At 43.7% G+C, this 12,500-nt stretch overlaps 1 protein-coding gene across 2 annotated transcripts in view; it reads right to left on the reverse strand.

The window, feature by feature from the left end:
* The window catches only part of LOC135110655 (zinc finger protein basonuclin-2-like), a 399,181-nt gene that overhangs the window by 358,142 nt on the left and 28,539 nt on the right, over positions 1 to 12,500 (reverse strand). For both annotated transcript variants that reach the window (XM_064023218.1, XM_064023217.1), the window contains exon 2: positions 3,057 to 3,354. The gene's annotated coding sequence lies outside the window, so the exon portion shown is untranslated. The remainder of the gene's footprint in view (positions 1 to 3,056; positions 3,355 to 12,500) is intronic.

Here is a 12,500-nt window from a genome sequence, read left to right on the forward strand (position 1 = left end):
CGATTATCAATATTATCATTACTTTTATTATGATCTTTTTTTTACTATGATTATTCAGATTTTTTTTTTTTTTTTGTGTGTGTGTGAGTGTGGTGGGAAGCGGGTTCCTGTTGTTATTTAGTTAGCTAGCTATTTAGTTAGTTAGGTAGTTAAGTTACTTCATCACTGGTACATTCGTCTATTGCAGCAAATGTAAAATAAATAAATAAATAAATAAATAAATAACTGATGTTTATAACGAAACGAATTCAATCAGAAGCTAAAACTTGTAAAAGGATTATTGAGTAAGAGATAAAATTACAGTCAGTGCAATTTAGTTTTCATGAGATTGAGTTTTTAAAAGAAATCAAATGTGCTCCTTACTATTAGGAGGAGGAGGAGGAGGAGGAGGAGGAGGAGGAGGAGGAGGAGGAGGAGGTAATGACGACGACGATAACAATAATGACAAACAGCAACAACAACAACGACACAAAACACACACACACACACACACACAGTAACAATAACATTACAGAAATCGACAAAACCAAAATAAAACAACACAAGACAAAGAAAAAAAATAAATAAATAAGACACACAAGGATTCGCACACAGAGAGAAAAGACGAGAAGAGAACACAATATAATCACTGCTAGCCACTTACGGGCAGGAGGCGCCACACGGTCACACCAGGCCCTCCCATACTAAGCCAGCAAGTTTAGTACCTTCACCTGAGTCACACCCCCACACGCCCTTGGAAACATTTACTCCACGTTACACCCCATACGCCCTTCCCCCAAGGCTTCCAAGACGGGCTTTTCTGGCCTGGCGCGGTGTGGCCTGGCGTGGTGTGGCGTGGCGTGGCCGTTTTGGTATCAATCTTCTTTATCTTTCTGTTTTGGATTATCTTAGAGAAATTAACATTATTTATGATATCCTAAAACAGCCGCTATTGTTAATTTACCTGTCACTTACTATCGAATGGGAAGTAATACACACACACACACACACACACACACACACACGCTTGTTTACTTTGATAAGGCTTGGGGCGGCACGTCATCCGTCACCTTGGGCACTGCCATTACTTGAATTACTTTATGTACGGGTGACTGACTCTCCGTCCCTCTGTTTATCACAAAGGAAGGAGGAGGAGGAGGAGGAGGAGAAAACCAGATGCTAGGAGAGATGGAAAGATGGGCAATGTGAAGAGAAAGAAGGGATGGAGAGATGGGACAATCGCAGCATACACTGACTCAAATCGCCATTCAATCTGGGAATCATTTCAGTGGGCATATTTTTTTTATTGGATTTTTGTTGCCCTTGGCCAGTGTCCTTCCTACATAAAAAAAATAAATAAAATAAATAAAAAATAAAAAAATAGTGACGAAACTGTTATTTTACCGACAAAGAAAAACACAGCTAGAGCAGATTTTATTACACATTACAACTTGTTATACTTTTCTAATAATGAAGTAAATATCAAAACAATACCAACTCCACTAATAATGAAGAAAAAAATGACGATATTGGGCGGAAGTGTGTTTTTCCGCCCTCTCCTCCGAACCACCACCTCGTCTCCCCTCCCCATCATACTCCTCCTTTCCTTCCCAACTCCTCTTTCTCTTCCTCCTTCTATACACTCGAGTCTAGAAACACCAGGAAAATCTAGAAATTACGCTAAATAATCCTGGCGTCCCTCATCGCGCCATTTCTTACCCAACGCACCCAGTCTTTTTCAATGGCATCAGTTGTACCACAAGAGGTATGAAGTACAAAACTATCTCTAGCAAGAAAAAAAGTCCACTCCCTAATTTTCCAACCACATTTCCTTCTGCATAATAATTGTTTTACGTTCATAATGACCCTTTTTTCCTCCATTAACTCTGTCGGACAATTACACACTTTACCTTATGTAATGGAGGGGGTGGAAAGGGAGAAGAATGGAAGGAGGGACGAAGGAAGGGAGGGTGGGAGGGAGGGACGGACGGAGACGGAGGGAGAGGTGGAAAGCAAAGCGAGAAATGGAAGGGAGGGAAAATAAGGAATATAAAATTTATATGTAGAAATAAGAAAGAGGAGACACAGGATTACATTAAAGAAGTGTAAGAAAGGTGACGTGAAAGGGAAATGAGAAGAAAATTTAAAAGAAGAAACTGGTTGTGTTCACTGATAACAATTCTCTCTCTCTCTCTCTCTCTCTCTCTCTCTCTCTCTCTCTCTCTCTCTCTCTCTCTCTCTCTCTCTCTCTCTCGGGAAGCACTAAAACAAAGGACTCACTGGAAAGGAGAGGTGCAGAGACACAAGGTGGGAAGGGAGGTGCTGGAGACGAGACAGGTAGAGAGGAATTTGTCTGGTAGGAGGGAGAGAGAGAGAGAGAGAGAGAGAGAGAGAGAGAAATAGAGATGGGGAGGAGAGTGCAAAGGGGAAGTCACACCACCACTACCACCACCACCATCCCATAAAACACCTCCACCAGACCCCCAACAAGCCCCAAGCTGTACCGTGACCCGTTGATGGCGCTACGCTCTAACCAACCCTTAATAAAACGCCACACGCAACACAGAATAGCGAAAATATAAAATTCTAATAAGGTGTCCGGCCCCCCCTTGGCGTATATGCATAATTCTCTTGTTTACCGACAGATGTCCTCCCCGCCGGCCCGAGCTCCCCCGGTGCGTAATGTGGCAACTCCTGATTAATGGCGCGGCCTCCAAGGCACAAATAGTTTTCGGGCGATGTATTTATTTCTTCAGGTGAAATGTTATGGTGACCCCTTGTCTGTCTGTGTGTGTGTGTGTGTGTGTGTGTATAGAGAGAGAGAGAGAGAGAGAGAGAGAGAGAGAGAGAGAGAGAGAGAGAGAGAGAGAGAGAGAGAGAGAGAGAGAGAGAGAGAGAGAGAGAGAGAGAGAGAGAGAGAGAGAGAGAGAGAGAGAGAGAGAGAGAGAGAGAGAGAGAGAGAGAGAGAGAGCACCTGAACCAGATATGTGTACACAATTATGGCCTCTTACACACACACACATTTCCAAATCAGGGTGACATAAATGCAAACGTAAAAGGAAGGTGACAGTACTTACGTTGAGACGCCAGACAGCTCCGAGGTAGGCAGGTCCATCTTCCCCTTGACACTTTTACACCTTCACGTCAGACAGCGACAGAAGACTCAGTAACTCAGCACCATGACTCAGAGCTCCTCACGACTCAGTAAGTGACAAAACCTCATGGATGTTGATTTCAGGAGTATGAGTCTCTTCGTGGTCAGCCTCAAATCTTTCTGGTCCTCGCCACGCTCTATCTCACGTCCGCTGTGCCCCGTCTGTCTGTCTGTCTCTCTCTCTCTCTCCCTCCTCCCTCCCGGTGCCCCGTCCCGCCAGCCTGGAAGGAAGAGCACAATGGCAGGTCTGTAATAAGATAACTCTACGCGGAAGTCATATTTAAGAGGTCACTAATGCTACATAAAATTGCCACCGTGACATAAGTCGTGTTTATTTAAGTTGTCCCCCCCAACACTTTTTTTTTTTTTTGCTAGACCATTTCGAGTGAAGCGTAAATAATGAGTAAGAGACACTTATTATCCTGCGCGGGATTGAGACGAAGGCGTGGCGGGAAACTGCGCATTTTGCTGATCCCTGTCCAATTATCGCGGCTAATGGAGGTGTCTCGCTGAAGGACCCTTGCATTACGACTTATTAATGACCCCCGGGGACCCACACAGGGGAGAGGCCAGGAGGGAGGAAGGTGACCCGCCCGTGAGTTAAGACACCAATATATCGCCACAGGAATCGGAAGCGTGAGACAGACCAGCCATTACCAGCCAGGCGTCGTGTTCATAACGTGTTTAGTGTTTACTTTTTGGTGGCCTTGTGCTCCTGATGACTTCCTCCACCCCTCTTCCTGCCCCTGCCAGCCGCCCGCCTGTCGCCTCCCTCTACCCCCTGCAACACACCTGTAATTTACTCCTTCTGCTACCTGCTCGCCGTCGCCGTCTGTCCCTAGCACTGGTCACCACCCGCTCAGCCTAAACCTCCGCACCGCTCCCACCCTAGCGCCATCACGATGTTTTAATTCCCATTACCACGTGTGTGTGTGTGTGTGTGTGTGTGTGTGTGTGTGTGTGTGCGGGTGGGTGGGTAGGTAGGTGGGTGGGAGGGTAGGTGTGTGCGCGCTTGCTTGGCCGTCGCTGATTTTAAGTAGAATTAATGCTGTAAACTGCATAAAGAAGTTGCTAATTTAATATCCAATCTTCCAGGTCTTCTTTATTATTTTGGACACATTTATCTCCTCGCCCGTCCCGCAACCTCATCGTGCACCACGAGAGGCAGCCAGCTTCCTGTGGAGACGCCACGCCCGGAGGCTGCAAGACGTTCTGTGCTTCTTTATTTACTCATTTATTCTCTCCCTCAGCAGCAGCGCACCACGTCTCGGCCTTGGCGCCTCCGATGACCGCCGCCCAACGAGGTGCTCTCCAGCGTCATTACTCTCCCACGACAAGCGCAAAGTTGCAGTGTATATTTCACTGCAGGATGCGCGGTAATAAAAGGAAAGAATCACCATAATCATCATGTAAAGACTCGCTGCAGGCACGCAAGGCAGTCACCAAGGAAACCGACACAGCCAGCCACCCAGCCAGCCACTCTAGGGAGGAAGCGCAGGTGAGGGATTGCAGTGGTGGGGCTGCTCGGGTTTGTCAGCACAGGGGACATGGATGCTGTCTCGCTGACCTTTTTTTCTTCACCTCCTAGTGATGAATACGGTTTCCAGTAAGACGGAGGAGGAACTCAATTATTCAGCATGGGTGTATACATGTTCAGGTTATGCATTCTTTCCAGTCAGTCACATAAACTTACTCACATTATAAATATGAGATTTATCTATTTTTACATGTAAAGGAGGCTGGACAGGGACTTGGAATTAAACTCGAAAAAAAAAGATAATTTGCTATTCACTACAAATTTGAGTAAGAAAGTTTGAATCAGATTGTATAATCGAGTACCGGATGCGTCTTGATGCTCATCCCTTCAAGCTGTTCACGTCAAATGAAGATGGAAAAACAGAATAAGGCACAAAATCCCAGTTGACTAGTGATATAAATGAAAGTGAAGGTACTGGTTAACCCTTTCTTTAGGGTAGTGGACAGAAAAGAAGTAAAAACAAAATACAGAAAGTCTGATGAAGCGAGGACGATCCAGTATACTACTAAAAAGATTCAAGAATAAGATGAAAGTAAGGATTTATATTCAGGATTATAGATCATACGTGGATCGTGACTGAGGCCAACAACGTCCAATATAATAGTTAAAAATCATACAGATAACAATAATACTATGAACAATAATAACAGTAGAAGAATAATAATGAGGGTTTCCTGTCATTTGCACTCCGTATCGGGCAAGTGACGCCCAACCCTGACCTGTGTCTCGGCGTCCGCGTTCCGATGACAGCGCGGCAGGAAGCATTACTCGCCAGGGAAACATAACTTAGCAGCGGGGGAAGGAGAGGCTCGGCGTGGAAAGCATGGCGGGGATAGAGGCAAGCACGATGGAAATTGAGGAAGTGAGCCATATCTTAAAGGTGGAGGAATTTCTGGCGGTATTAACTTTTGTGCCGAATGATAGAAGACGCTCGTGATCTAAGAGGAAAACAGGAAACTACCTAACAAATTTTATCTAATTCTGTAAGTAGTACTGTCCATCTGCCTGGTTTATGGCGTTATTTGGCGCATTCTGTGTGAAATAAACTAATTTTAAAACTGATTTATTCCTGCACTTCTTCACTTGGTTATTAATTTAATTACTTCTGTATCACAAGGAATACATAAAATTGTATCTTCCTCCGCTGTGCTTCATAAACCAGTCAGGCCCCCGCACCTCGATGATTCACGGCCAAGTTGAGGCAAATAGCCACGAGGAAGCTTGCCACGAAATAGGAAAACAGACTGCCGTTACAAATCTATAATGCTCGAGCTTACACACACACACACACACACACACACACACACACACACATACACACACACTATAATTCCCCTTCTATTTTGTCATCATCATCATTGTCATTATTATTATTGTCATCATTACCATTATTATCCTTCACTATTTACCATTTTCATTTTACATATTTTACTAAAAATATTTCTTCCAGCACTTTATTTAGATTAATCCTCTGCCACAAGAATTAAACTAATAACAACATGAACTGAAGGAAAAATAAAATTACTTCAAGGAAAGCCCATCACTCATCAATAACTAACTGTCATTCTTTACATCTCATTTCTCCTTTATAATTAACCTCAACTTCACGTCCGCCGGTGAATAAACATGACCAAAGGAGAGCCGCTCGCGTGAGGCCAAAAAACACGTGACAGCGACTGAGACTGGTCTGTGAGAGAGGCAGTAGTGAGAGAATCAGGGATGTGGCTGCGGGGAATATGTGTGTGAGGGGCAGAATTACATCTTAGCGTGAATGATGTGGCACGTAAATAACAGAGGATGTGTCTGAGAGATGTGCTAAGTGAAGGGGATGTAACCAGGGATGTGGCTGTGAGGGATGTGGTTCTGAGAGGTATGGTTGCCTCGGAGCATGAATGGTGTGGGAATGGAGAGAAGGTCGGAGCATTTACTCAGTCATGTCCATTAGCTAGTGTTGGGCCCCCAGCAACACTATTAGGGTCTTGCTGATTGTTAACTATTGCTAACACTCCCAACTCTGACTTCTCTTCCTCCTCCTCCTTCCCTTTCTCCTCTATTCTCCACCGACTATACTTGTAATAATGGCGGAGGGCGTAAGTGAATAAAAAGAAGAAACAGCAAAGTGTGCACCGCGATTCGTATATGAAATAGTGTAAAAGTAATTATGTTTTGTTTTATCGCTAGTTATATTGTTATTATTATTATTATTACGAGCATTTTTTTGGTTGCTGCTGTTATTATTATTATTATCAGTAGTAGTAGTAGTAGTAGTAGTAGATATTATTATTGTTGCTGCATAATTATGATCATCCTTATTACCATCGTTATCATCCTAAATATTACCATTATAATCACTGACATCACTCCCATACACCATTCCTGAATTATGACGCAGTAAGTTAGAAAAAAAAAATGGTCAACTGTAATAAAAAAGAAAAGAAAAGAAAAGAAAAGGCTGCGGTGAGCGATAAGGAGGACCGCTTTGCATATCAACAAGGTGCTCTCTCCCTACACTTATGTTAAGCACTTCCGCTGGGATTCGGGTCCACTGGAGTCAATTATCATTCCAATTTTTGTTTATCATGCCACGGCCAGAACCGGTTTGTCTGCGAGCCCCCAAACACACTGAGACAAGAGGCTAATTTGACGTTACATTTCCAAGTCTTTATAATTTAGACGATTTGTTAAGTTAATTTTTTTTATTTATCTTTTTTATGTAGAGAAAGGTTCGTTTAAAGAAATAAACGACAAGAGAACGTAATTACGAGGGAACTGGGGAAAAAAAGAAATAAATGGATAAAAGGACGCGTTTCCAGATAGATAGACAGACAGACGGGCAGACAAATAGACAGACGGGCAGACAGACAGACGGAAACACGCACGCACACACACACACACACACACACACACACACACACACACACACACACACACACACACACACACACACACACAAAGCAACAAACATAACAATTTCACGGATGCATAAATCAGAACACTGTGTATTACATTTAATTCAACACAAAATGACAAACTTCCACGGAACAGGTGAGAGAAAATAATAAAAACAAGACAGGTAAATAGAAAAGAAGGCGATAATTGCTGTGTCACATTCTTTTTTTTTTCAATCTCCCTCCCGCACCACAACTGTCGCACTTAACTAACGGACAGAAATAAAAGCAAACGATAAGAGACAAAGAGAAAGAATAAAGAAAAACAAGCAGCCACGCCCCAACACGTGTTATAAGGACTGTTGATAAAGTTGTTGAGATATCATGTGCTTATATTTCTGGTTAACTTGTACTGAAGATTGCGGTTCGAATCCTTTTCCTGTATTTGTACTGTTGAATGATACGGAATTGTTAATAGTCAATGGTGTAAGTTATGAGAGAGAGAGAGAGAGAGAGAGAGAGAGAGAGAGAGAGAGAGAGAGAGAGAGAGAGAGAGAGAGAGAGAGAGAGAGAGAGAGAGAGAGAGAGATAAAGACAGACAGACAGACACAAAGATTAACTTACAGAAACTAACAGAGACAGATTGACTAAACGCTACACACACAAATACTTGATAAATGAATAAATAAATATAAATAAATAAAGACACTAAGTATTTAAGCAAAAGTATACTGACTACAACACACACACACACACACACACACACACACACACACACACACACACACACACACACTAAAAAAAAAAAAGCTACCTTATCACATTCCCAGCATATCTCAATCCACGGATATGACACGGCACAAGACGCAACCTTTACCCCGCCCCTCCACCTCCCAGCATGCACAGGGGCCAGCAGGCGGCAGAAGAGAGACACAGGGAGGTGATGGGTGTTGGTGAGGCGGGAGGGAGGCGGCGGCTGTCTAATTGTAGAGTCAAGCATTATGTTATTAGAATGTGCAAAACACCAAGAACTCTTCCGACCGCTAATTGGAAGCAACCAGGTGAGGGAAGCCAGGTGTAAAGAACAGAGAGAGAGAGAGAGAGAGAGAGAGAGAGAGAGAGAGAGAGAGAGAGAGAGAGAGAGAGAGAGAGAGAGAGAGAGAGAGAGAGAGAGAGAGAGAGAGAGAGAGAGAGAGAGAATATGAGAAGCAGCAGAAGTTTGAAGAAAAGGAAGTGAAGAAGGAAGGAAAAGAATGAGGAGATAAGAGTTGGAGGAAGAGAAGGAGGAGGAGGAATATATATAAGACTAAACAAAATAATGCAGGAGCCATAAACTTCAAGCACAGTGAACATTAAGAGGAAGTTTCTTGTTTACACACAATTAATTCCTCCTTCCCTCCTGCCTTCCTTCCTTTCTCTCTCCTCCCTCCGCTTCTTCGCCTTTCTTCTACTCTTTTCCCTTTCTTCCTCTTCTTCCTTTATCTTTTTTTTTATTTACTTCACTCTTGCATGCTTGTGAAATACATTGCTACTTTTCTTGAAGCTTATTTTTGTTTAGCTGCAATTTATCATCATTTCTTTTCTTATTTTGCTTTTCGTTCGGATCCGTGCGTGTGTGATATTCTCTCTCTCTCTCTCTCTCTCTCTCTCTCTCTCTCTCTCTCTCTCTCTCTCTCTCTCTCTCTCTCTCTCTCTCTCTGACCCTGACACCTCCCACACATATCCGCTAAAATGTTAAGATATCTGACCAAAAAACATGTAAGTGACTCGTGTTAAGGACAAACCACCGTAACTGAACCAAGAGAGAGAGAGAGAGAGAGAGAGAGAGAGAGAGAGAGAGAGAGAGAGAGAGAGAGAGAGAGAGAGAGAGAGAGAGAGAGAGAGAGAGAGAGAGAGAGAGAGAGAGAGAGAGAAACGTGGGGGTAAGGTCTGTATACTCGTATATTTCTCCCTCCCAAGACGTCGAGATCACCTGAGCAGGTGCTGTGTGTGGGTTCAGGTGACACTAGGCCCGCCAGGTGTGGGTGTGAGAAAGGAAGTGGGTGTAGGTGAGAGGTGAGGAATAAGAGGAGGGAGATGGTGTATGGACGTGCCGTGGAAAAGTGAGAGAGAGAGAGAGAGAGAGAGAGAGAGAGAGAGAGAGAGAGAGAGAGAGAGAGAGAGAGAGAGAGAGAGAGAGAGAGAGAGAGAGAGAGAGAGAGAGAGAGAGAGAGAGAGAGAGAGAGACGTAAAGGGAAGGAACTCTGCCCATTCAGAGTCACTGGGTTTCAAGTTCCAAGCCACTCAGGCCTAGAACAGAATAGAGAAGTAACGCTGCTGCTTGGCGGATCCCAGACAAGACACAAGGCAACTATAAAATAAAACATACGATAATTACAACACTTATCTTCCACGTCAGCCAATACGATCGTAAAAACAAGACGGGGACACCAGCGGAAGAATGAACATGTCCTCGCATATCTTATCTCTCTCGTTAAACGTGGTCAAATGTGTGAAAAATGCAAATAAATGAAAGTCGAGGCAGCCGGTTTCCTAAAGACAGTGTGAAGGAAGTTGAACAACCAGCCGAGGAGGAGGAGGAGGAGGAGGAGGAGGCAGGTGCACCAGGTGTTGACACAGCTGTCCTCTCCCACCTGCAGCGTGTGTGTGGGGGTGGGGCGGGGGGTGGAGCCGGGAAGACTTACTTGCACACGCCCAAAAATAAATGCTTCCACAATATTGCGTGCGTGTACGTGTAAATTCTCGTGTTTTTACTTGTATAATTGTCTTTAATATAGTGCATTACGGAGGAAGCCTTGACAAAAACACAAACATAAGAAAATATTCGTTGCTTTGTTGAGGTAAAGAAAGGAAAAAGTGAAAAGTGCCTCTTTGCTTACCTGGACACGCATGTGTGTCTGTCTGTCTGTCTGTGTGTGTGTGTGTGTGTGTGTGTGTGTGTGTGTGTGTGTGTGTGTGTGTGTGTGTGTGTGTGTGTGTGTGTGTGTGTGTGTGTGTGTGTGTACCCATTTCTGTACATCCTACAGTGAATGTACATCTATCAATCCTGGCATGCTAACACGAGTACAGTGTATGTGTGTGTGTGTGTGTGTGTGTGTGTGTGTGTGTGTGTGTGTGTGTGTGTGTGTGTGTGTGTGTGTGTGTGTGTGTGTGTGTGTGTGTGTGTGTGTGTGTATGTGTGTGTGCTCAAGCGCGCTTAAGTGCATCCAAACTTCATTTTTTTTTCCTTTCTAATTAATCATTACCTTTTGTCTTCTCATATGCGTTTACCCGCTTGTGTGCTTATGTGTGTGTGTGTGTGTATATCCATGTACGTGTCGGCGTGTGCACGAGTGAGGGAGGGAGAGCCTTCACTGCCTGCTGGAGACGCGGGAACAAAGGAGTAATATCTCAGTGTTTTCAGCTAAATATTTCCCCAGTCGCAAAGTCCACGGCAGGAGGAGGGGAGAGGAATGGCGCCACGGAGGGAGGAGGGAAAGTGAGAAGGGGTGAGTGCAGCATTGAAAGGAAGGGAAAATAGTAAAGGAAGGAAGAAAGGGAGGGAGAATACAGGAGGAAAACGGTACTGACTGACATACAGACGGACAGACAAACAAGGGAGAGACGGTAAAGCTAATACGTACAAGACTGTAAACTGTGATTATTAAATAGCTTACTACTACTACTACTCTCTCTCTCTCTCTCTCTCTCTCTCTCTCTCTCTCTCTCTCTCTCTCTCTCTCTCTCTCTCTCTCTCTCTCTCTCTCTCTCTCTCTCTCTCTCTCAGGAAATTAAAAAGAAAGTGTTGACGTTTTGAAATCTAAATATATATAATTCATTATGAATTTAGTACTTGAAGGATAATTTATTTTTCTAAACTTTTATCTCATACTGGTTTAAATTCCTTTCATCGTTATCGTGCAACTTTTTACCGCAGTGCTGAGGGCGTGCACTCCTTCCTGCATCCTGTGTTATATAAGCAACTTGTATAGCGGGAACCTGTGTGCTTTGATTCCAGCTATTGTCATTTTGGTGGTGACGAATCCTGACCTCAGAACTCAAGTGATTGCAGATGAGCGGCCTGACAGTTAGGAACACATTCGGAAACATTTGCGCCACAACTCCACAGCTTTCCAAAGGCTCTAGTTGAAATTACACCGGTTTTTAAGGTGTTCTTACGGTTCTAGTGACAGATTAACAAGTTTTCTTCGTTATTAGCAGGAGAAATAGTCTTGAGAATCTGGCTAATCATCTCTGTGCCCTTTGAAAATAATCGTGATGAGAGAGCAAAGTTTCTGAATTCTGGTCATTTACTGAGACACAAATGGATAAAGGACTGGTTTTCTTCATACTGGTGGGTACTTGTGGTGCTACGTCTGTGTTAATGTTCTTATTCTTCGTGTCTTCTTCATGTTCTTGTTCTCTTTTTTTGTTCGTCTTCTTACTTTTCATTCGTTTTTTTTTCTTCTTGCTTCTTCTTCCTCTGTTATTACTGTTATTATCATTATTGCTTTTTCTTCCTTTGTTATTACTATTATCATTATTTTCATTATTATTGTTGTTATCAATATTTTTTTCCATTATCACTACTACTACTACTACTACTACAACCATCACCACCATTATTTTCGCAACAAATGCCGTCATAACTAACCAACCCTCCACACAAGCCTTCTCTCCCTCTCACACACACACACACACACACACACACATACACACAAGGTGACACCCAGCAAGGAATTACTTATTGAGGAGGCGAGCAAAACCTTCACATGGGAGAGGTTCAGCGCCCCGCCCCGCCCCGCCTCCATGCTGCCTCCCGCCCCGTGTCCACCCCAGGTACTGTTAGTCGCCCTCCACGACACGCTGGCAGGACGGAGACACGTTTAATAAAATGTACATGTATGCAGCATAAATTTTAATACCACTGCGGAGTTTAAACGAGCCATGGATACGATAATAA

This window comes from Scylla paramamosain, chromosome 20 (assembly GCF_035594125.1).
Source record: "Scylla paramamosain isolate STU-SP2022 chromosome 20, ASM3559412v1, whole genome shotgun sequence".
In the NCBI taxonomy this organism is placed as follows: domain Eukaryota; kingdom Metazoa; phylum Arthropoda; class Malacostraca; order Decapoda; family Portunidae; genus Scylla; species Scylla paramamosain.